General features: G+C 38.6%; 1 protein-coding gene across 1 annotated transcript in view; it reads left to right on the top strand.

The window, feature by feature from the left end:
* Nucleotides 1–913: 913 nt before the first annotated feature.
* The window catches only part of LOC129724507 (uncharacterized), a 589,670-nt gene continuing 563,638 nt past the window's right edge, over nt 914–26,945 (top strand). Inside the window, exon 1 of the mRNA XM_055679461.1 lies at nt 914–2,260. The gene's annotated coding sequence lies outside the window, so the exon portion shown is untranslated. The remainder of the gene's footprint in view (nt 2,261–26,945) is intronic.

Genomic DNA, 26,945 nt, shown 5'->3' with positions numbered 1-26,945 from the left:
GAAAGTCGTCCTCCATAAACCCACCGAGACTGCCAGCAGGACACAACATAATAAAGCCCTTTACTATTGCACACAAGCAGCTGTGGTGCACCGTAGTACTCTACAGAACACAACAGAGCGACGGCAGCAGCGCCAGGACCTAGTAAAATGTAATTGACAGTGCAAACTAAGGCGACGACGGGCCATTAAAGGGACACAACATCTCACCAACACCACGATGGCGATGCTTTGTGAAGGTGACACGGACACCGATTGCGAGAGCAGTATTCCACCACCCCCCAGTGGGTGGGTGACTTGGGGGGGTGCTTTGCCATATAGCGATCTACAGGACGCACATCCATTAGCATGCACTGCTGGATCGGCGTGGAAAACAAACGAACCGTGGTGAAGGTTCGTTTCCAATGCGTGTTTTTATTCTAGAGAACGGAGAGGGTGGCAGGTGAAGTGCGCATGTCGCTAGAATCGCACGCTCCCTCTACTGTTGGGATAAAGTATGGATATGCTCATTTGTGCCGTGGTTGGAAAATATAAACAATCTGAATTGTTGGCACCGGTATGTTATGAAGAATTATGAAAACCAGAAAATTCAACCAACAGAACTTTGATAGATTATAGGTTGGAAAAGTTGCGTCGATTGCACAATTAGGAAAATGAGTGAATAAATAACAGGATATTCTAGTCATATATCTGAAAATATATTAAATGAAAACACAAAAGACGAGCCCTCACGCATTCGAACCAGAAGCGCAGATGAATAAAACACCATTGAGAAAAGCGGCTCTATTCACCACGAAGAGGGAAAATCGTCTCCCGGTTTTCCGTTTGTTCTCCCAGGATAAAACACTCGCTCCACTGGCGAAAGGATACGCGTTCAAGGGAAAATCTCGCACACAGTGAACACAGTTGGAGTTTGATATTGGTGGCAAACGGTTGTTTCGCGTACGGTTCGCTCGCATAATATTGCGACAGTAGGGATAAAACGTTTGAGATTAACTTACTAAGTAAAAGTACGTGTAGAAGTGCGAAGGACAGGACGAGTCGCAAGAAAAGTCGTAATTTTCCGTCCAGCCACTTTCCATTTCTTAAACCGTTCTTCTGTTCTGACCAGTAGGCGGTCTAGTGTATGTGTTTGTGTGCGTGCTGGTTTCCGACGGGGGTCCGCTTTTTTGTGTCTTGTGGAACTTGAAGACATTATTCGAGTACCGCTGATTGCGACAAAGGCGCTCGCCTGGACGTAAGGCGGATCACTTGAAAACGGAAGGAAATGAAAAACGGAAAAATGATGGTGACTAATTATTTCTGCCAAGTGTAGTTAAGCCCCCTTTTGTGTAAACAATTCAACGAAATAGTATCGGAATAAAATAAAGAGAAATTGCGATGGGCTCTGTCAGAACCTGACGATATCCGTTTGCAGTTCTGTGTTTGGTGGGTGGAAAATAATATCAGCTCATGGTTTGTTATGAAATGTGACATGTTCGTTATTAAGTTCAGAATCGTTTGAGCGCAGTTTGCGTGATAATAAAGCTGTTAGGCAGATTGTCAATAAGCTTTTTTTTTTATTTCCTGGTGGGTGAATGTGGTCTGAAAACTGAGTAGTGAATTAATAGTGCGCTCTCTGATTACTGTGCCAGCTCTGTTTGTGTTGTCGTGAGATACGATCTTAAAGACGAGCGAGTGTACGTAGAAGGCCTCTAAGCCACCCGTAAGGAGCGCCCAGGATAAACCAATTTCATGTTACTGTCGCTCCAGCAGTTGGGTGAAGGATACGAAAGTGAGTGATACCAGGTTGTGACAGACGTGGTGAGATTCACTGGAGTGTAAGCTTTTCGGCAGAAGCATTACAACCAAAACTAGCAGAGATTGTTTAGGAATGTTGTTGTCCTATGACTGTGCAGTTTTGTTGAAACCTCTGTCTGGCGCAACTAATCTGATTAAGGAATAGCAACGGATAAAGTTGTGAGCAGCAAATGTCGTGACAGTTAATGTTTTATTTGTAATTTTTATAAAAGCAGAAAAAAGGACGTGTGTGTACCTGTGGAAGTTTGAATAAAAGTTCTTTTTCATTGTGGTAGTGACGGTAGCACAGCAGCGCATCAATTAGATTTCAACGGAAGAGTAACGTACATGTCCGCGATAAGCCGTTCCGTGTTCTTTGTGCTGAGTTGCCATGGACAATATGGTCCTCCCCGTTGTGTACGGAATTATATCTCACAGGACTATCGTGGTGATGGCTTTATGTTGCTGATTTTACACTCGTAAGGTAGGGTAAAACCGTCAGCTCTAGTATATTATCGATTTATAGTATATTGTCAGATACTTGATCCTTAGTGTTTTGTTGATGTCTTAGTGTTTACAATGGTTTATTCTTTCGAGTGTTAATATGGCTTTCTTCTATTTTGGATTATAAAGCAGAATTTTTTTTAATAAACTCTTTTAAATCTGGAGGGCGCATAACATTAATTGGGCGGCTCCAAACTAAAACAATCATGTATTCATAATATTTATACACTGAATTCTGTTTTTACGCGACTTTTTTTACGGCATTTTATTTTACGCGATTTTTTAACGCGATTTTCTCGAAATTACGCGATTTTCTTGAAATTACGCAATGTGTGACATGGGAAATATTGTTTATGAGCCAATATGAAACACACACACAAAAATACACACACATACACATACATAGACATACATACACACATACACACACACACTTACCACATAGCGAAAGGTTTTGTAACGACGCGATATATTTTAACGTGATTTGCTCCAAATCACGCGATTTTTTTTACGCAATTTGTTCGAAATTACGAGATTTTTTTACGCGATTCTTTTTTTGCGCGCACGTATCAATCGCGTAAAAAGAGAATCCAGTGTATTCATATATTATCAACTGTCTTTGACCTTACATTGAATAATACAAATGTGATTAATCCTAACAATTTTAATTAAGGAAAGGCCTGAAATGAGACCTAAATCAAGAGGTACAAATTGACACAAACAATGAAAGCAAAGATATAAATACATATTCACAATGCATGCGTTCCATTTTTTATTAAAATCCCACATAAAATGGGTTTCCCTAATTTCGACTTCTAGTTTTTTCCTTCTTCAATCAGTTTTGTTCTTTCGTAGTAGGTAGCAGAATACAGAACAAGTTTGACTCATATCTAGCTTCTTCTTACATAATAATTGCCTCAAATTTCATTGAATATTATATAAGTTAAAAATACCCAAGAGCTCACTGGTCGACAAAGCCGGAAAAAGTTGCCCTAAAGCTCAAACCAGTTGCCCTAAAATCATTATAGCTTTTTGACTAATCTATTGAATTTTTATGCCCCTAGTTTGGTTTGTAATGCGTCAAAAGGTCGCAGAGTAATTGACCACCAGGTTCGTCACATCTACGTTTGCTCACTGGAAAACTGATTAAAGTTTCTAAAAAAAGTTGCTAGTAGCTTCAAAATTACCAGGAATTGTTCAAAAGCTATAATTTTAGGGTCAAACCTGTGTTCACCACTACTTAACTTAATGTAAACTAACTACTTAATAGTTAAATTTGATAACCTGACTGTAATAAATTCATGTATCCAACAACCATGAACATTTTCGAAATGTTCACTAAATCTGTTTCGTATACTTGAAAGGAATTTTTTTTGACGTTGAATAACGTCTTACTTTAGTAGGGTGGCGTTCCAAAAAATGGAGAATAGAGTGAAACGACAGAATGAAAGATTTCAAACACTTACTACAGTCAGGTTTTTTTTTACGCGGGGATGCGTACCTCGTAAAATAAAACCGCGTAAAAAACCGCGTTAATTCGAAAATCCGCGTAAAAAAACCGCGCTAATTCAAAAATCCGCGTAAAAAAAACCGCGTTAATTCAAAAATCCCATAGAAAAAAGCCGCGGTAATTCAAAAATCCGCGTAATGTGAAATGGTTAAAATTTATAGCAAACTTGATTATAATTCAACCAACCGCGTACTCGCAATGTTGCAATATAAGCACATCCCCAGCACAGCCGACACTAAAGCGTACAAACGATTTGACTTTGTAAACGATTTGTAGTTGCAGTTGTTGCTTTGTTCGCTCGAGTGCACAACGACACGCCCACCGGAGGTAGAACTGTCATTAGTCGCTTATAAAAGCGCACACCATTGAATTGAATTTCTCATTTTTCATCGACCGTCAAAGCGGTTATTTCTGGGGCAGCAGAAAGCGAGAGGTAGCAAATGCTAGTCGCCTAAAGAAGCGCACGCCATCGAATTGAATTTCTTATTCGTTCATCGAAGCGGACAGTTCTTTCTGGTGCAGCAGAAAGCTGGTGGTGGCAAATAATAGGCCTTTGCCATGCTGAACACCAACGCGAGCGATCGGGCGAGAGCCTTGGCTGTTCATTAACCTACGGCAAGGCTCTCGCCCGATCGCTCGCGTTGGCGTTCAGCATGGCAAAGGCCTTAGTCGATGATAAATGCACATGCCATCAAATTCTCATTCGTTCATCGACCGGCAAAGTGGACAGTTCTTTCTGGAGCAGCAGAAAACGAGTGATAGCAAATATTAGTCGCTTATAAAAGTGCACGGCATTGAATTAAATGTTTCATTCATTCTGGAGTAGCAGAATGCGGGTGGTGGCAAATATTGATATTGAATGAACAGTCATCTTCTGAAGAAGGGCGTGAACAAAAACGCTTACAAAAACCGCAAAAAACGCATAAAAATGACTTATGTGTATAGCTTCATTTCACACATCCCATTCCTAATTCTTCCAATTGGAATCCCGCGATAAAGTTTTGACTATCTGGTTAATTTATTAAAGTACAAACAGAAGTACTTCTGCATTTGTAGTCTTATTTAAGTACTCAATGTTAATGCCAAATGCGCGCTATTCAACGTCAGTCACGCGGTCGTGCCTTGAATACAACCTTCTGCTTTTTTGTTCAGAAAAGGTTTGAAGTGGTTCGAGGAAAATTTTTAATTCCTTTTATTAACGACTTTTCTTGCCTTCGATGGGCTTTTTATTTTTTTTGTAAATAAGCCACTTGAATTTTTATTCAAAATTCGTTCTTTTCGACTTCTTCTGGATTTTGGGAAAGCGTTACAGCATAAACTTTTGTATGGCTTCTTTCTACACTTTAGGGACAGTTGAAAGTTTTTCGAGGTTAACTTGAGATTAATTTTTAAGTAACTTTTGGTCTTTTTCTTAGGCTCATATTGAGGATTATCCTGTTTTCCTGTAAACTTATTGAACTGAAACTGAAATATTTGAAGTAGTATTGTTTTGTGTTTTGTGCGTTTCTCAGCCTTTTTAGATTAAAATTTGATGGGATTCCTTAAATTTATGACTTTAAGCAGAATCCGAAATTACTTTTGTTAATCTTTTGCTGATTTTTCATGTTTAATTACTACATAAACCACAGAAACAAACGGTTTTCATTTTTTTCTTGTAAAAAAACCCACGTGGACAAAATGGGAGGGGTATATATCAATGTCCACGGTTGTCCACGAGGAGGGACGAGGGGTCTAAAATGACGATTTTTTGTCCACGTAGCTGTCGCTGGTTCCGTTTAATTTTTCTCTCCACTGTAGTGCGTACTTCATAGTCTTCAAATGCGGTTTCCTCGAAACAACAGTTTTTCAAATAATTACACAGTGCAACAGAAATTGACTTTTTTCTGCCTTGACTTCTATGTATAATTTTTTGTGTATTTTTATGCAAAACTAAATTTCCTCGAGTTTGAACATATTTCAAATTAAGGGGCAACAATGGCGCCATTTTGAATTTTTGAAGAACTGGTAATTTTCGATTTTTTTTCGACGCCTTTTTGTTTTAAGACCAAAATCAAAATTCTAAGAGTTTGTCTACATATTAGCATTTTTTCACCCATCTTTTGAAGAAAAAAAAAAAACATCTTAAATCGGACAAAAACTGAGCTCAAAACGGTGATTCTACGAAACCGGTTTTGGAATAGTTTTAGTATATTTCACATAGCAAAATATTATCGATTATTGCTGAGCATTAATGGTAATTCGCTAATATCTTAAAGTGGTAGTCAAATTATATCTTATTTTGAGTGAAAAAGTCTCAGAAATCGAATGGTAGGTGTCCGATCTACGTAAAATGTCAGCAGATGAACCTATTTTAGTATTGTAGGGGAATTGGGGCAAAATCGACATTTTGCTGACATTTTACGTAGATCAGACACCTACCATTCGATTTCTGAGACTTTTTTACTCAAGATAAGATATTATTTGACTACCACTTTAAGATATTAGCGAATTGCCATTAATGTGCAGAAATAATCGATATTATTTTGCTTTGTGAAACTAAAACTATGCCAAAATCGGTTTCGTAGAATCACCGTTTTGAGCTCAGTTTTTGTCCGATTTAAAATCTGTTTTTTATCGAAAGATTTGAAAAAAGATGCTAATATGTGGACAAACTCTTAGAATTTTGATATTTGGTCTTAAAACAAAATGGCGTCGAAAAAACATAACAAACTTCCAGTTTCCCAAAAATTCAAAATGGCGCCATTGTTACCCCTTAAGTTGAAATATGTTCAAACTCCGGAAAAATATTTTCGCATCAAACTTCATCAAAAAATCATACATAGAAGCCAAGGCAATAAAAATGTTGCACTGTGTAATGTACTCAAATAATATGTGCTTATAAACTACAACTCACAATTTTGCATTTTTGTTTTCGATATAAAAAACTCCTGCAAACCTTTTATAAACAAACTTATAAGGGCAGTTTTCCTAAATATTGATTTTTTTCTCAACTATATTTTCGTTTATTTCGTCAATCGATGTAGACTTCAATTTGTCATAATACTAATACATACGTTAATCCTAAACTAACGGGTTCTAGCCCGTTATAGAGTCCGTTGTGGAGTGTATTCATTTGATTCATTTGCCATTTGTAGAAATGGGATCAATTATCCCTGGAAGAAATAACTGTAGAGCACGAAAAACACGATAGGCGAGAAAACAACACTAAATAACTCTCTAAGTGTCCGAATCGTTTATTTATTATTCATTTTTGTTTGTTTTGGTTACACTGATCGACAAAAGTTGCCTTAGAAAGATAATAGCTTTTTAAACATTCCTGCGAAATTTGGTAGCCAGTCTAGAAATGCGTCAACATACGTCAAAGTGTCGCAAAGTAATCACTCGCCGTGTGGCGAGGCTACCTCTGTCCTTCCTTGTGTGCAATTCCTACCACCATTTTAGTCGACCATTTCTAATCTGACTGGAACTTTGTTTTTTTGGGCTAACAATGTCATGTTGTGCTATTTATTAATATTATTTTTTTTAATTCTATTTTTAAACAAATTTTTTTTTGTGGCGTTTGATTTTTTTGTGAAGAAAAAATTACTTTCTACAACTTTACCGAAGACCGAATAAACAAAATTTTCCGGCCATTTTACATGAACCCTCTACAAAATTTAATCATAATGAGCAAGTTCACGCTACTTCGCAAATCGATCCTGATTGGTTATTTTCGATTTCGCTAAAACATCGCACAGTTGTTCCTTTTAAATAAAGAGGTCATCCTATAATACCAGTTCTTCATGTAGACTCACGACTGATGTTTCATAAGGGCCAATCCAAAAATGTGACTGATGAGAAAATTCCAAGTAACGAAACTTGTTTTATCCAAGTTTTATAGCACTGTTTTGGCTGTATTTAACGCAATAAAACTTTGATAAAACCAATATTTTTACCAGGAATATTTTATATCAGAAAACGGCTTGTTTGATTGAAATGATGTCTTCAGCAAAGTAGTCAAATTGCGGTACTCGAGAAAATATATACACTGTGTAATTTTATCTCTCCCTCAAATTTTCCAAATTCTCACAACATATAAAATATCTCAAAATGCACCTTTTTCAAAAATGAAATTTTTTACACATTTAAGACAACAATGTTTGCTAAAATCTGTCCAAATTTGGTGATGGTGAAATAAGAAAAACAAATAAGTTAAGGCTAAATTATTTTATTTTAGCCAAAACGGTTTGTTTGATTTATGATATGTCTTCAGCAAAATTGTAGATGGCTTTTTTGTCGGTCCAGAAAAAATACATATCGTAAGTACAAGAAAATTGCTTCTTAAGAAAAAGTTTGAAGTATCCTTATAAATCGAATATCTAAACCAGTCAACTTTTTGAAGATCTGAATTTTTTTATAAGAACTTCATATTATTTTCTGTACATTGATGCTTGTTCAAAATATGGTAGAATAGAAACTAAAAAAGTTATGATTTTTTGAAAATAAAGCAATTTTTTGTTCAGTGTACATTTTTTTTGGAAGGATTAAATTACTTTCCACAACTTTCGCTTTGGCACTATACCGATCAAACAAACAGTTCAAACACTAAAAATATTTTTTAAATTTTTTTTTAATAATAGACACTCGGTACAGAAAATTCGTTTCTGTTATTTTTTTATGACGATAATACGATAGTGAATTCGTCGGGCGGTGGTAACGAATTCGCTCCGGTTGGCAGCAGTGACGTTGCTTTTACTGCTTCTGTCATAAATGATGTCTTCGCTATTGTTTCTGCTGTTCTGGTTTCGTGATGGGAGTCTTGGGTTGTTTGTTTTTGCACCGTGTTTAACTGCTTTAGTGCACAAAATTTCAGAAAAACTTTACTCTGGTGCGAAATAGGCATTTTGATCATTGGCCATTATATGAAACTCGGCTAAGGAAAGTCTCCAAAACTTTTACAATTTAAATTTCATATAGCTGGGAATCGGTCGATGCAAGCGCATACGCAGGATGCGTACGACGCTATACACACCACCAAAAAAGTGTTTCCTTTTATCCTATCTAGTAGATACGACTTCTCCGTATGCCTCCATTTGGTTGCAGATTGCGTGCATATACTTCACAGATCATTCACTCGCACTTCAATTGCTTCATATTCGAACTGCACTGGGATAGTGTAATGCTTTTGCTTACGACAAATTGCGTGTTTAAAGCTGTTCTGCTTAAGGAATTGTTCAATCTTCTTAGAATAGAGTTTAATTCCTAACAACTTGCTGAAGTGCTTCTTTATGATTCAAACATTTGTTTCGGGGTAAATGATTCAAATGGTAACGATTAAACCATTAAAAACAGATTAAACTACGGACCTTCGTGAATTCAAGTATTAAATATCGAAAACAGGTAAGGTTTCCAGTTACCTCTACTACCGTAGAATGGGCTGAAATTGGTCAGTGGGGTGAAATTGATCACTTGAAAATTTGTGATAAAAATATGAATCAAAAGATACTGATTTTACAACACTAGACAATGTTTACGTGTCCAAAAATGCAACTTTTGCAAGATTCACATACCTGTCAAAGTTAACCCTTGCATGCTCGGTGCAATTTTACATATTTTCGAAACATTCTTCTAACTCATTAAAAACTCAATCATTTGGCCCATAGGAACATTTATTCAATTTATAATGTTATTTATCATTAAAAAATCACAAGGGTTGTGTGTAACTAATTAACAAATCAACAAATTCTGACAGAAGGCGCAAGTTGCAATGCTAGATCTAAACTAGTAGAGAAAAATGTTTCATCTTCAATCATTCATTTGGTTGTCATGTTTAGAACAGTTTTCGAGATCGAAGTTTTTCAGTTCTGGCATTTCGATGTGACTTGAGTTGACTGGCATAAACTCGTTAGGGTTTTTTTTGATGTGCCAGATTCTCAATTTGACCTACCGCAGTTTTCGTTAACGTCTGTTTGCTCTTCCTGTGGCCTGCCGCGGTTCGACTGCTGTGTTGTAAAATATTAATTTTTTTTGTAAACGAGGTTTTGAAGTGCTACTGAGTTTTAATTAACACATAAAAATTCGGCATCACTGACGGAATTGGAAATGCACAAATATGCAAGTTTCAACAGTCAGATGACATGCAGAATGAAACAAAAACTTCTTTTAGATCTATCGTAAAATCTCTTGAGAAAATGTTTAAATTCCTATCGTTTATTTGTTTTGTCCTTAAAAGGACAGTTGTGTTACACTCCAACAGTGGTAATAGGGCACTCAGATAACACAACGGAAAACTGTTTTCAAACTAAAAACTAGACAGCAGGCAAACAGCTTTATTGCCAGACTCTAGAATGCTTGTGTTGTCGCCAACACACGGCCGGGCAGAGCCTGACGAAGTCATTTTCAATTGACAATTATCAGGTTATAGTGACGCTTTGACCCGTTGAAAAGCTTTTGTATAATTTTCGAGCACTTCGTGAGTCACATGAAACCCAGTCGAAAGCTCTTGCTGTGATTCTGACAACTGAAGGGCTTGAAATTGATACAAATGCTTTTCAATTGAAAGCGGAGATTATCAGTCTCACATGACGATTCTCAATTGAAAATGACAATGAGCGCTGGCGGAGACAGAAGGCTTCTATACAGTACTTTACGCATATATATAGGAAAGAGGGAGGAAATATTGATCGGAACTTGCGTAACGTATTTTTTGGATGCCATTGCCGTTCCAACTCTTCCCAGATGGTCTCGAGGTACGATGCTGGCCTAACAAGCCAGTCGTCGTAGGTTCGAGTCTCGGCTCGGGAGAGACTGTCAGTGTCAGTAGGATCGTAGCGCTAGCCCCGCAATTGTCCTGTACACTGAATGGTCGGCTGCGAAGTCTGTGTATAAATAAACAGATGATCGAGTTCGGTTTCGGAATGTAGCACCAAGGCTTTGCTTTTTTAGCCGTTCTAACTACGGCTTGCGGTATTTGTAAACCACCTTCGAACGACGCGATGCGGTGCTAATTTCAATTGAAACGCTGATGGTAAGGAAAGAGTCTCTCTCTCCGTCACTCTCTCCGAAAAAGTCATTAGTGTTATTTGAAATGATCCGAAGAAGAAAGAGGGTAGGAGAGAAAGAAGTGATTCGTTGACAGTAGCCGAAAGGAAACAAGTGAAAATGAAATTGTTCGAATCGAAATGACAGCGCGACTATATCAGTTTCATTGTTTTGTTTCAAAAATGTAGAGCCGTGCGGCCGAGTTTCACTGGAGGGACCGTCCGTCCCACCATTCGATAATAAAATGATTCAAAAGTTAGCTTGCGACCGCTACCATTGCTGGTACCCGTTCACTGCTACCGCCACCCGCTGCTACTTAGTTGAGATCATCCTTCCCTCCATCCACTAGTAAAATGATTATTAAGCCCAAAGAGTGCGTTCCCGGTTAACTAGTGATAATATCCTGTCGATCGTGTTAGGGGAAGCAAGCACTACGCGGCCAATCAGGAGTCGAAATCGGCGTTTCAAGAATGCTTGACAATTTTGAATAGTACAATAGTGCATCTAATTAAATTACATCTTCCTGAATTTGGGTGGATGCGTGAATAATTTTCCAATCGACTGTTGCAAAAACGAAAGAAATCCTTTGGGAAAATAAAAAAAAATATATGAGCTTTTATTTTCAAACATCGTCCCATCTTCCGTTTTTAATTTTTTCTTCAACTCCCGTATGTAGCGGAACTTCCTGAGAGACGTAGCTCTACATAAAAAAAATGGAATGTTTATTTCAGTGAATATTTTTTAATACTTTAATACATATAGAGTTATTGAGTATGCTTTGCAAACACATCAGAGCGAATTGAGAAAAACACAATGTGACTCGAGTCAGCGCGTCATTTGTAGGAATACAGTTTTTTATATGTATATGTTTTTATACTCTTACGCTGAATGCTGTCTGTCTCAAGCAAAGAAAATAATACGCATCGAAAATGTAAGAGGTAGAGTTTTTCCATATAGCGTGTAGCCAAATATCTTAAAATAACAATATAGTTAACTCTCGAATTTCCCATATATTTACGTGAAGACAGACAGGGAACACCCCCTCTTGTGGTGAAAAAGGTAACTAAATTCATTGCACAGTGGTGAAAAAGGTAACTAAATTCATTGCACAGTGGTACAGTAAGGCAATTTAGGCGGACATGAGCTTTTCGTTGCGATTTTGGTTTGCGGTTTAAAGCCATAGTTTTTGTCAAAAGTTGTTTCTTATACATAGTCCTCTATCTATGTGCAAATGAAAATTAGGGTGGCCCTAAAATCAACGAAATAAAAACAAACTAACTTGTTTTTATTTGCATAAATAATTGTAAACATTCTTTGGCAAACTTGTAGATCAACTAATTCTAAATAACTTTGTAAAAAAACTTTTTTGTAGACATTAAATTTGGTTTCCAAAAACAGTCTTTTCGCTCTATTTTTTCAATTCAAATATAAAAAACAAAATTTTCTTCGGTAACTTGAATCAAAAATACGCCAATTTTGACGAAAAAACATTGTCGATATATCGTACAGATGAAAAGTTTTCACTATTTCTATTTTAAAAATAGGCCCTTTTAAAATACTGATGTCTCGGTTTAGAGCAAATAAAATAATATATATTGGTATCATTTGAAAGAACAAATATTGTATAAATATTGTGAAGAAATACCGAAAGTTGCTTAAAATTAGTTGATCTACAACTGTGCCGATGAATGCATACATTTATTTCTGCAAATAAAAAAGTTAGTTTTTTTATTTAGTCGATTTCAGGACCACCCTAATTTTCATTTGCACATAAAAAAAGACTAAATATAAGAAACAAGTTCTTAGACAAAAATTTTACTCTAACACCATAAAATCGCATCGAAAAACTCATGTCCGCCTACATTGCCTCACTGTTCCACTGTGCATTGTTGTTGAATTTCTGTGAGCGTGTGACCGACAATTTCACACACAAAACTGAATTTACTCAATTTTAGATTTAGTTGACTCAATGTCATACTTTCACAGAAAAAACCTCAAATCATGTGAAAAAAATTACTTGTTGCAGATTTCGCACGTATATTGTTTGTTTATAAAAAATATGTTGCAGATTTCGTGCGTATATTGTTTGTATGTAAAACTAACGCCATTCCGGGAGTTGAATATTGATAATAAAATAGATGTAGCTTATCGAGGCACGAAGAAGAAATATTCAAATAATCAGGCCACGTCGTGTGAATGGTAAACTAATCCCAAGTTGCTATATACGTGGTTTCCTGTGTAACTTCACGAGCTCAGATCCATCATGGGAAGCAACTACGAAATGTGCGGCAGTCAAGGTCAAGCTCAATAATCAGGCCACAAAGTGTACAATTAAATGAATGTTTCAATTACCTCGTGAAAAAGATAAAAGGAGAAACCGCACAATGGTTGTCAATTGTCGTATATGGTTGTTGTGCAACTTTTAGCTTATATAACACTTGAATGTTCTATCAATTTAACAATTTAAGTATGGATACATGTAATGTTGTAATTGGTTTAAAAACTTTATTTTATTATATATAAAAGATATTTAACATAACAAACATAATTAGTGATAACAACTGTTATGCAAAAACTATTATTTGATGTTTAATTTTCTTCGTTTTGAAAGTTTTTTTTTGTTTTTTTCATCTCTCCGAATTTTTTGCTCTCGAGTTCTAATCTTCGTATTCATCACTTGCAGCTTTGCTTTAACCAGCATATTTATGTATTTACTAGCTGACCCGGCAGACTTCGTCTCGCCTGTTTTTGTGTTTAATTTAATAATTTTCAACATTCCAAATTCATTGATTTCTTGCGATTTGTTTATATCGTTTTAAATTATTGGTTTTATCGGAATGACAACATACTCGACTTTTGCCTTTAGTACATCACCTCTATTCCGGAAACACTCATATTGGGTGGTATTCAGTTATTTTCGTTGTTTTCCAGAAACTGAAAGTGGTCATCTTCGAATTCAAAATGGTGTCCAGGGTCAATGCTTGGCTTCTTTACATCATTCTTTACATTTCGATTACGGACATATCCATATCACAGAGAACAGACGTTCATTTTCTTTTTAAAAGATGTGTAAAAACCTGCAACCGTTATTTACCACTAAGTGGTAATGCTCCCGCTATGTGGCGCTTTTGTCACTTACAAACCAAGCACTGATATCGATAAAATATCGATACAGCAATATTTATGCAGTGCAACTGGGGCACCACAAGACAGATTTAGTTAGTGTATTAACGTATTTTGATTCAAATTTTTACACACGATTTTCAAATTTCTGTATATGAACATGAATGTCTGTTCTCTGTGTCCATATGTAGTAGTATTCGGTTATTTCCGTTGTTTCCCAGAAGTTACCATTTTACAATTCAAACTGGTGTCTGAGTTAAATTCTGGATCCGGTGATTCTCATATTGGATGGTATTTGGTCAATTCAGGCTATTTTTCAGAAACCGTAAGTCGCCATCTTGGATTTTAAAATGGCATTTGGAGACAATTTCTGGCCTCTGAGCGTCACTCTGGTTAAAGAAACACCCATATTCGGTGGTATTTGGTCATTTTCGGCAGTTTTCCAGTCACCGGTAGTTCCCATTTTACAACTCAAAATGTTGTCGGAGGTCGACAAACGTACAAACCGTGGAACACCACCCATGGATTGCCTCATACATAGGCGAACTTTGTTATTGTGGCGCCAGCACTAAATTAAAGTTCGGAAGTCGGACTTCCAAGCGCAGTGGCGGCTGAGATGGTTGCAGTGTTGCGAGAACAACAAAAATAAGCGTCTTAAGTGTGCCTGACTGCCAGTTTATCAGCGACGTTTTGATAAGTTTTATTTAAATGCACAATATTATAAAATATTCGGCCGAATCCATTTCACAATAATATGTGCATTTTTTTCAGTGTACCCATTAGGGTTATATTATTGTCAAAAGTTACTCTTTTCGCATGTCGTGTAGAACAAAATCAGAAGTGGCGCACCTAGCGGTCGAAAAGGTGACTAACGCTTCTGTCATTTTCAATTTGTCTTCATAATTTCACGTAAGTGAACTATATTGGTATTTAAGATATTTGGTGTAGCGGCAAGCCGTGCGAGGTATTTGTGCACATTCTTTTTATTTATATCAGGCAATGAAAAAATCGAAGCATCTTCAAAATCTTTCCGCAGACTGCAATGTATGTATGTTTTTGTTATTTTCACTGAAATTAAATTAGGAGGGTGGTAACCAAGACACGACCGCATGACATTGGTCTACGGTATTTTTATATTCCATTAGAACCAATAGTTCTTCCTTTACGTTCAGAATAGGCGAACGAACTACATTAGCTTCAGTACGATAACCGGTCTCCAGCGCCATTTCAATCGTTTCGCTACAAGCTTCGATTTCGACCCCAGCCGCGAGATGCTGAAGACCCGCTTTTGACTTTAGCACGTAATTTTTAGCATAGTACAATCATTTGGGCTACAAGGCCTGTTGATGTAATTTTTACAAATAAACAAATAGTAGACGGAACTGTAACGCTGATATTTTCTGCTATTTTATCTAACAGTGCCTTTTTAAATGCTGAGAGGTTAAAGCGCTATAAATAAAAATAAATACTAAAAGAATGAATCTTTTATGTTGACACTGTCACTTCAAAAAAAAAAAAAAAAAAAAAAAAACGTTTGTTCGTAGCTGCATTACCAAGACAATCATTTTATTTGGCGAATTGGGTAAAATTTTTTCTATCTTAGCAAACTTTGATTGTTTCGACATTAAACCAATTAAAGTCATGCTAAGTTGGGTCCAGCCCAGCATAGAACTTCATGTATTTCAAAAAATTACGTTTATTTCAATAACTTAAACAGGAGAGAAAAAAACTCAATTACACGCTTTTTGCGTAGTTGTTATCAAGGTTTTGGCGATTAACTTCTTCAAGTATGATTTAAAGCTTCCACGATAAAGACAAGTTTGTTTTTCTCTCTGTATGCGAGAAACAAAACAACAACCACGCACCGAGAAACAAAAAAAAAAAAAATAAAATCATCGCATTGTGAAAACTTTACCAATAAATCATGGTACTCTCTTTATTGATAATAGATGGTACTTAAAAGAACCGCATTTTGATCTAAATGAAATTTCTAGTAAATATGTGTTGATCATTCATCGGCAGTAATTTTTCGTGGATGAATACTTTTACTGGCTGGAGAAGCTTGAATCGCTGCTGTAAAGTCGAATTTAAAACCGTGTTCGTTTTGGCATTTAAATATTTTTGATTAAGTGTTAATTTTTTTTCACAAGAGTGTGAAGTGTTAATTAATGAGCGTGAACATACTAAATCTTCGATAAACACCTCCTATAGCTACCCACACACGAGCTATAGCAATCCACACACACGAACTAACGAGAAATTTAATTCGATTGCGTGCGCTGTTTATAGCGACCAATATTTGCCACCATCCGCTTTTTGCTGCTCCAGAAAACCGTCCGCTTTGCCGGTCAATGCACGAATGGGAAATTCAATTCGATGGCGTGCGTATGATACCGGTACAGTTTTGGTAAGAAAATTATGGGGTGAAATGTTCGTATGTGACCTTTTATTTCAAGGTTTCGTCAGTTGTGGCAAGGAAAATAAAAAAGCATCAGGAACAGAAAGTGACCTCGAGTAAAACAACGACAAATCGTTTACAAAGTCAGATCGGTTGCATCCGTTAGTGTCGGCTGTGCTTGGAAAGATAGGTAGTGATTGGTTACTTGGTATGATTTAGACAATCGATGTTAATTACCGATTTTTCAATAGTGTATCTCAAGCAATAAGTTGTTTTTGTTACATAAATTTAACCGCAAAAGAATTGATGCCAAAACCTCGATATTTTGAAAAGAAATGACTAATATATAAGCGCTCTAAACCTGACCACTTTTCCCTGGCTGAATTACCAGATTTTCAAATTCATGTAACTAGGTAACGGGTAACGGGAAGGCAACTTAATAATTCCGAGTTAAAATTATTTTGAGTAATATAAAAAACTTTTATTTGTTTTGACTAACTGATTTGTCATTTTATTAACATATGCGACGTGTTTTCCATGCCGCACAGGAAACAGTCCAGTAAATGAGGGTCAGAACCGCTAGGTGGCCAAACATCTTTCTTTCAAAACTCTGGAATATTTTTTAACCCATTTCTGTGTTTTTAGGAGTACATGTTTTTTACCTCTTTCACAGGCCTCTGTAATTCGAAATACTGTTGATATCGACATGATTACAAGATGAATAAGATGACACTTGACCCAGCGCGAAGAAAATCGATAATCGAGAAAAGAATACCTACTCTCTAATTTTGTCATTAGTTTATTTATGACAGTTCTTTATTTTTCACCGACACCTGTAAGCTTTGTCAGAATTAAATATGGTGGTTTAAAATTCAGTCTAGAAACGCACCCTGGATGTAAATGCAAACAATTATTTTTCCGAGTCGCATTTTCATCTCGAGAAAAAAGCTAAGATGAACCAATCCGCTTAGAATCGAAACTTAACGAACTAAACGAAAAATTTATAGAATTCCTTGAAGCAAGTTAACTTTTCCTTGCACCTAAGGTCATTAAAATGAGAGAAACCATTATTATTTGAAAGTTGCCACATTTAAAAAAATACATTTGCTCATTATTTTCAGGCTAAACATTTGATGAAAACTACGCGTTCAGTGGAACCTTTTAAGCTCCAAACAATGGATTTTCACTGCTTTCATACTGGACATACTGGAAACACTCTGGAAGACTAACGCCAAATTTAGCGCCTGCAAGTTTACTTCGAGAATACTGTTGCTCAGCTTCTTTCGGCAGGAAAATTAATGGGAATTTCATAAAGGCACTTTGATTGAATTGAAAAATAACATCATCCCGCTGCTTGGCATGGCACTCCTGTCGGGTGGCTCAGCTGAGGCTGAGCTGGAGAAAGGAAAATTGCGTTTGCTTCGAATAATAGCTAGGTGTTGTGTTCTGCGCCACAGGGACCGGTTTCTATGTACCGAATTCACCTGACACCACCGTCCTTCGTCTCCATTAACGTGTTTGCGTTGTGTACGGTTTTATGGGTAGAGTTACAACCGAACCGAAGCAAATTATCCCCGAAGCAGGTGTTCTTTTGCAAACACCAGTGCCATGCTTAGGTTGCATGGGTGGTTTGGGGTAGCAATCTATGGGCTTATTTTTGTGGAGCAATTGTTATCTTCTTCAAGAAAAAGACTTATTAATTGATTTCACTGAAAATGGCCAAATTGAACAACACCAAACAGTTTCTTAATAAAACCAACAACTTCAGCTTGAGATAATCGTACAACTGTCGCCAGCTTCAATCTGTCCGTTTTTTTTTTGTTTTCTGTTGGCCAACCCCAAATCTCACAAATGGCACCGTTTTGTTGAATTCATCCATCCACAATGGCCGTCATGTTTTTGGCTTTCAGGTCTCCATTTCGCATCAGGCCATCAAAATATTTCACTTGCCTTCATCTTGTTAACAAAGCGTCGCTTTCAGTTTTCACCCTGCGGAACCGCTGCTGCAGTTAGTCCGACTGTCGGTCGGCATCGGGCCGTAGCAGGACTAGCAGGATAAATAACACTTGAGACAGCAAATCCACTGGGATAGTGAAAGACCATAACTTTCAGCTCACTGTTATTGATTTTGCCGCGCTCGGCTGCAGAAGGATACCGTAGAGCAGTCGACTAGAAAGGGTAGCATCCTGCTGGCTGCAGCAGTAGAGTACAACGGATGAGGGGGGGAAGAGAAGTGAAGATAAATGTTGGGACATTTGTTGTTGGATCTACAGAGTTTAGCAAACAGCTATCAGAAAGGAGCAGAATCGACAGTGGGTTATGTTTATGGTTTGCGCAATTCCGCGAGCCGATGTCGTGTGGTTACTGGCAACCACTCGAACTAAAAAAGTAACTCATTGTGCTTATTAGAGAAAAGCTGGGAAAATTGTTCAATGATTGTGTGTCATATGGAATGTCGGATAACGTTTTGAAAATCAAATGAAAATTGTCTACTAGTTGGAAGCTTTATCACCAACAACATCACGGCTTGAGAATAAACTTTCCTCCTGGTTGGAAAAGTTACCTAACGGTTTGCCATGTCATGTATTCGAAGCGAAATATCCTAGCGGCGTGACCCCTTGGCTTCCAGGGGGTCCTGTCATCGCGTTGATTGATGCGTTTATTTCACCTTCGGTTTGGCAAAACTCGAGCCTCCAGCACTCCAACACCGAGGCTGGGCCAAACTGAGTGAATTCGTCTGCCTGTTCGGTACTTATATAGTAGCTTGTTGATTTGCCCGGATGGTAAATTAAGGCTTGTGCATAATATATTATCTTGACGGGTTTTGCTGAAGGTTTCGGGTCGAAGCACACGGTACGAAAAATTGACACATTAATTTGAATGAACTTCGATGCTAAGTGGTTGTTCGGTGATTTAATGAACGGGATGAATAACTAATATGGTAATTAATTAGTTTGCTGTTTTACTGAGCCATCAGCTTCAAGGGATCGCGAGGAGAGTTTGCTGGAAGAAGCAGTGTTTCATATTGATGGATTGTGCTTAGTTGCCGAGAGCAATTATTTAGCCGAGTTTGAAATTGAATTATTCCGAGCTATTTTTCATTAAACCGATAACCAGGTCTACGTTTTGTAGAATCATACTATCCCAAATAACAAATCCTTAGTTTCTAAGTCCTGTTTATTTCGCTGTAAAGTTGTTCTAAGAAAAAAAAAATTCTAGTATAAAAGCTTTCAAACAGTAATATGGAACTCTCTCGTGGGAAATATTATTAGAGGACCGGATTGTTCACAGTTATTAACTTATCGTCGTTTTCGTGTTGGCCAACACTTTTATGATTACCAAAGCTAGGCGTATCTGTGCTACTTCTCTAAATCTTCCCTGCGGGAATTTCCCAAACCATGCTTTATTACACTTTGAATCTAAATAATAAACTTTACACAACGTGCACCCACGCGTTCATCTCTAATTACGATAGCGCCGGGCGGGAAGCGATTTGCATCGGTGCAGAGCTGTTTTTAGCAAAAACTTGACCAATCGCCGCGGGGCACCTAGGTAAGGCAAAACTTTCGCAGTAAAAGTTGTATGCTTATTGGGCTGCCGCTTTGACGATAGTGCAGCTACCGTTTCGTCCTGTTTTCACTATACATCGGAGTGAATGTATGCACTGTGCACAGGTACTAGTTACAGTTTTACGGTTTGCTCGCACGTTGCCAGAGTGTATCACGAGCTGAGCATAACTCAAAATTTTGAGATATTGCAATTCGCCTCCGGAAAAGGTAAACTCCGTCCACTTGGTGCATGCTTTTGGAACGTCCGCTGGTGCACCAGATAGCAAGGGAAGCTATAAATTCTTCAGCTTCTTATTTATGATAGTTACCCTTGCGAATTGGTTGTCCGGCAATAAGGGGGCAGCAGTATGTATGTAGATATCAATTTTCGTTGGATTGGAAAATGGGCACAGTCAGCATTTCTGGTTGGAGATAGCTGGGTTTCCTCTAGAATTTCAGTTTTAATGATAACCTCTCTTCTGTAGTAAGCTCCATTTGAGTTGAACTACAGAGAGGGGTAGCGTTTAAGTTTGGAAGCCAGACAAACATAACTTTTGAGAATAGTTTGAAATTTTAATTTGGTTTTAGGATAAATCAAACCGGTTAATAAAGTGCATTATCATTTGCATGCATGAAAACGTTGTGTAAAAAATTAGTTCTATTTTTATACAACGTTTTGAGTGATGCTCTTAATTGAATGATATTTTCTATTAACAATTTCCAATCCCAATTCCAATCCCAATCCCAATCCCAATCCCAATCCCAATCCCAATTCCAATCCCAATCCCAATCCCAATCCCAATCCCAATTCCAATTCCAATTCCAATTCCAATTCCAATCCCAATCCCAATCCCAATCCCAATCCCAATCCCAATCCCAATCCCAATCCCAATCCCAATCCCAATCCCAATCCCAATCCCAATCCCAATCCCAATCCCAATCCCAATCCCAATCCCAATCCCAATCTCAATCCCAATCCCAATCCCAATCCCAATCCCAATCTCAATCCCAATCCCAATCCCAATCCCAATCCCAATCCCAATCCCAATCCCAATCCCAATCCCAATCCCAATCCCAATCCCAATCCCAATCCCAATCCCAATCCCAATCCCAATCCCAATCCCAATCCCAATCCCAATCCCAATCCCAATCCCAATCCCAATTCATCTCTAATTACGATAGCGCCGGGCGGGAAGCGATTTGCATCGGTGCAGAGCTGTTTTTAGCAAAAACTTGACCAATCGCCGCGGGGCACCTAGGTAAGGCAAAACTTTCGCAGTAAAAGTTGTATGCTTATTGGGCTGCCGCTTTGACGATAGTGCAGCTACCGTTTCGTCCTGTTTTCACTATACATCGGAGTGAATGTATGCACTGTGCACAGGTACTAGTTACAGTTTTACGGTTTGCTCGCACGTTGCCAGAGTGTATCACGAGCTGAGCATAACTCAAAATTTTGAGATATTGCAATTCGCCTCCGGAAAAGGTAAACTCCGTCCACTTGGTGCATGCTTTTGGAACGTCCGCTGGTGCACCAGATAGCAAGGGAAGCTATAAATTCTTCAGCTTCTTATTTATGATAGTTACCCTTGCGAATTGGTTGTCCGGCAATAAGGGGGCAGCAGTATGTATGTAGATATCAATTTTCGTTGGATTGGAAAATGGGCACAGTCAGCATTTCTGGTTGGAGATAGCTGGGTTTCCTCTAGAATTTCAGTTTTAATGATAACCTCTCTTCTGTAGTAAGCTCCATTTGAGTTGAACTACAGAGAGGGGTAGCGTTTAAGTTTGGAAGCCAGACAAACATAACTTTTGAGAATAGTTTGAAATTTTAATTTGGTTTTAGGATAAATCAAACCGGTTAATAAAGTGCATTATCATTTGCATGCATGAAAACGTTGTGTAAAAAATTAGTTCTATTTTTATACAACGTTTTGAGTGATGCTCTTAATTGAATGATATTTTCTATTAACAATTTCCAATCCCAATTCCAATCCCAATCACAATCCCAATCCCAATCCCAATCCCAATTCCAATCCCAATCCCAATCCCAATCCCAATCCCAATTCCAATTCCAATTCCAATTCCAATCCCAATCCCAATCCCAATCCCAATCCCAATCCCAATCCCAATCCCAATCCCAATCCCAATCCCAATCCCAATCCCAATCCCAATCCCAATCCCAATCCCAATCCCAATCTCAATCCCAATCCCAATCCCAATCCCAATCCCAATCTCAATCCCAATCCCAATCCCAATCCCAATCCCAATCCCAATCCCAATCCCAATCCCAATCCCAATCCCAATCCCAATCCCAATCCCAATCCCAATCCCAATCCCAATCCCAATCCCAATCCCAATCCCAATCCCAATCCCAATCCCAATCCCAATCCCAATCCCAATCCCAATCCCAATCCCAATCCCAATCCCAATCCCAATCCCAATCCCAATCCTCCCAATCCCAATCCCAATCCCAATCCCAATCCCAATCCCAATCCCAATCCCAATCCCAATCCCAATCCCAATCCCAATCCCAATCCCAATCCCAATCCCAATCCCAATCCCAATCCCAATCCCAATCCCAATCCCAATCCCAATCCCAATCCCAATCCCAATCCCAATCCCAATCCCAATCCCAATCCCAATCCCAATCCCAATCCCAATCCCAATCCCAATCCCAATCCCAATCCCAATCCCAATCCCAATCCCAATCCCAATCCCAATCCCAATCCCAATCCCAATCCCAATCCCAATCCCAATCCCAATCCCAATCCCAATCCCAATCCCAATCCCAATCCCAATCCCAATCCCAATCCCAATCCCAATCCCAATCCCAATCCCAATCCCAATCCCAATCCCAATCCCAATCCCAATCCCAATCCCAATCCCAATCCCAATCCCAATCCCAATCCCAATCCCAATCCCAATCCCAATCCCAATCCCAATCCCAATCCCAATCCCAATCCCAATCCCAATCCCAATCCCAATCCCAATCCCAATCCCAATCCCAATCCCAATCCCAATCCCAATCCCAATCCCAATCCCAATCCCAATCCCAATCCCAATCCCAATCCCAATCCCAATCCCAATCCCAATCCCAATCCCAATCCCAATCCCAATCCCAATCCCAATCCCAATCCCAATCCCAATCCCAATCCCAATCCCAATCCCAATCCCAATCCCAATCCCAATCCCAATCCCAATCTCAATCCCAATCCCAATCCCAATCCCAATCCCAATCTCAATCTCAATCCCAATCCCAATCCCAATCCCAATCCCAATCCCAATCCCAATCCCAATCCCAATCCCAATCCCAATCCCAATCCCAATCCCAATCCCAATCCCAATCCCAATCCCAATCCCAATCCCAATCCCAATCCTCCCAATCCCAATCCCAATCCCAATCCCAATCCCAATCCCAATCCCAATCCCAATCCCAATCCCAATCCCAATCCCAATCCCAATCCCAATCCCAATCCCAATCCCAATCCCAATCCCAATCCCAATCCCAATCCCAATCCCAATCCCAATCCCAATCCCAATCCCAATCCCAATCCCAATCCCAATCCCAATCCCAATCCCAATCCCAATCCCAATCCCAATCCCAATCCCAATCCCAATCCCAATCCCAATCCCAATCCCAATCCCAATCCCAATCCCAATCCCAATCCCAATCCCAATCCCAATCCCAATCCCAATCCCAATCCCAATCCCAATCCCAATCCCAATCCCAATCCCAATCCCAATCCCAATCCCAATCCCAATCCCAATCCCAATCCCAATCCCAATCCCAATCCCAATCCCAATCCCAATCCCAATCCCAATCCCAATCCCAATCCCAATCCCAATCCCAATCCCAATCCCAATCCCAATCCCAATCCCAATCTCAATCCCAATCCCAATCCCAATCCCAATCCCAATCCCAATCCCAATCTCAATCTCAATCCCAATCCCAATCCCAATCCCAATCCCAATCCCAATCCCAATCCCAATCCCAATCCCAATCCCAATCCCAATCCCAATCCCAATCCCAATCCCAATCCCAATCCCAATCCCAATCCCAATCCCAATCCCAATCCCAATCCCAATCCCAATCCCAATCCCAATCCCAATCCCAATCGCAATCCCAATCCCAATCCTTATCCCAATTTCAATTCCAACACCACGATTTGGTGGTTGATATTTTTCGAACATGTGATAGATAAAAAGAAGAAGAAGAAAAAAACGAAGATGAACTAGATTACTGCAAGAAGGGGCTATTGAACATTATTTTACTGTTTTACTGGCAGGAATGCCGAAAGTAATAATATCGAAAAAAAAAAACTCCAATCAAGCGTCAACCGGATGTAAAAAAGAAACAACTAGGGTTATAGATGTTCCTAGAAGTGCTCGAAATTACTTCGGGGAATGTTTCTAGAAGTGCACGGAATGTCTGCTGGGAACTTTGCATGCCCAGGTGTAGCTTGCTTCGGTTTTTCCGCAGCAGTTTTCGTTGTGATTGTATGTTTCATTCCACTTTGAGAAGTCTCAGGGCTCAGTGGAGGAAAGATTTTTCCTCTTTCTAGACAAAAAGAAGATTGTTACAAAATGTTTCCGCTAGTGGATCGTCAGAATCAATTTCGACAGAGAATAGCTTCGATTTTATCCTTGCGCTGTATGTATTACGCACATGTCGAGAACTCGTGCTGATGCTTCACACAGTGAATACACTTTTCACTATTTCTACTGCAGAGTTTCTCAGTCTCATTGCAGACAGTCAGCGGCTCTCTGGCTTGACTGCTTGCAATAAACGCAGTTCACGTCACGCGGTACATACAAATGCACAGGCTGACGAACCCGGAGGATCGAGACGTGGCTAGGTAGAGCAGATAGGGCAAACGTAACATGTCACGAATCTGACGAAGTGAAGACTGGGAAAAATGGATTCCTGTGAATTTTGGTGTCTCTGGAACAGATAACTTTTTCAGAGTGCGGCGAGCAATTACTTCAAAATTCACAGGAATAGTTAAAAAGCTATAATCTTTCTAGGGCAACTATTTCGAGCTTTGGGGCTACATATTTTTTCAGTTTTTTGTCGACCAATGTAATCTAAATAACAATTTTCTTCACATCCGACGTTTCGGTCGTTGTTTGCGGCCTTTCTCAAAGAAATTCTAAAAAAAAGTTTATTGGGCGCACATTCTACAAAATTTCTGGTTTATGTTCACTTATAGAGAAAAGTCTTTTTTGATTAGCGCATGAGTTTTGCCGGCTATTGTTATCTACGTGAAATTTAACGATTCAGTATTGAGCTGTAGGGATTGGGAATTCTGTTTCAAAATGTTATTATTTTCTGTATTTAGCTTAGGATTGGTCAATCTTGAATCGATCTACAGAGAAGCGATCTTTTCCATCCCGATTTTCGATGTTTTGATTGATTCTCTTGCTCTGAAAAAATGGTAAAGATCGTTTATTTTTAGATTTGATTTTTTCGATCTCTTTAAAATTTTATCTATTTTACAGCGTGCAGAACTTTTTTTAGATGCGGTTTTGAGTAATTGTCAGATATCGAGCAACGTTTCCAATGTTGTATTATCGGCTTTTGAGTGGTTGCGTGCGGTTATGGCATCGTCATACCTCCATATAGTCTATTCCATTCCTGCCCGAAATGCAACTGGCAACGCATTAGCATTTATAATATGATCGGAGTGCAACCAAATCGAACCAAGCTCCAAAAACATTATTTCGAGTAATCGGCGTTTGATGTTTTAATGATTTTTTGTTGTAGGGGCTTAGTACAGGAAACGAGGCAAGCGGTGAGTTACTCGCCTGACCAATTTTGATATTGAAGATGGTGAGTCGGCTGGATTTTTGACAAGTAGCTCGTCTGCGAAACTCACTCGACTTACTCAGCTGTCACCAGCTAAATTCATTCGCCCTCTCTAATACAACATATGGCTTGTCTCGTCAGTGACTGGAGGCGAGGCGAGTTGCTCGTCTCGTCTTCTGTAATAGGCTCTATAATATCATTATGAACTATTTGAATGATTTTTTCATAAATGATAGATTATTCATTCTTACGTACACTGGTGGTAATGCCTAACTCAATTTAAAAAAAAAAACAAATGGGGCTTGGTTCGGCGAATTTAACAGCGCCGCAAAAAAGTGCTTTAAATGATCGATTCGGCAGAGATCGATCATGCAACTCCGATTTTTCAAATGGAACCGTTCAGTCGAATCGATCCTGAAGATCGATGTTTCTCTAAAGATCGCCCAATCCTAACTTAGCTCACATGTAAGGACCTAACAGTTAATAAACCATTAAAGAATGGTAGGAGCACTAAATGCAAAAAATAATAACCATTCTAAGCAAAATACCGTACTGACAGCTCAGAACTTGATTAGCAAAATTTTGCATAGATAACAATAGCCTGCAAAGCTCATGCGCTAAACAACAGAAGCTATCTTTGTAAGCGAATATAGACCAGATTTTTTAGAATTGTTTTCGAAAAAGACCGCAACCGGCGACCGAAACGTCGAATGGGAAGAATATTGCGTTTAGATCATTTACAAAGACTGCAAAGCAGACAATCCAAATCTAAAATACACTCGACAGGTAGACTCGAATCGTTATAACAACCTCGATTTAGATCTCGGTCCAGCTTTAGGTCGAAAAAAGATAACCAGTGGTCCCGCTGATCCATCCGCGTAAAACATGGGAAAAGGGATGACTTAAACGAAGGATAGGAGAGGATTGAGCAGGAGTTGCGCTGATTTTACATAATATTGATATGGTTTCACACTATCCAACTTTTGCGTGTATAAACTTAAATGCTAACGGGTGACAACTGAAACTCTGGCATTCTTTTCTACTGCTATCAAAAAAGGTAGATGTATATAAAGAAAACTGGTTCATTTCATTTTGAAGATCCAGGGTGTTAGGGAGCTCATTTAAAATCTTTTAAGGGGTGATAGAGGACCCTATTTGATAAAAAATTCTTCTACCCATATGGCCAAAATTTACCTACTGCAGAGTTATTCATTTTTTCAGTTTTCGGTTATTTTTGCCTTTAATGAAGTCTAGCACAAG

Source organism: Wyeomyia smithii, chromosome 2 (genome assembly GCF_029784165.1).
Source record: "Wyeomyia smithii strain HCP4-BCI-WySm-NY-G18 chromosome 2, ASM2978416v1, whole genome shotgun sequence".
NCBI lineage: Eukaryota > Metazoa > Arthropoda > Insecta > Diptera > Culicidae > Wyeomyia > Wyeomyia smithii.
Note: the sequence above shows the minus strand (reverse complement) of the source record. Positions and strands in the feature narration are given on the sequence as shown.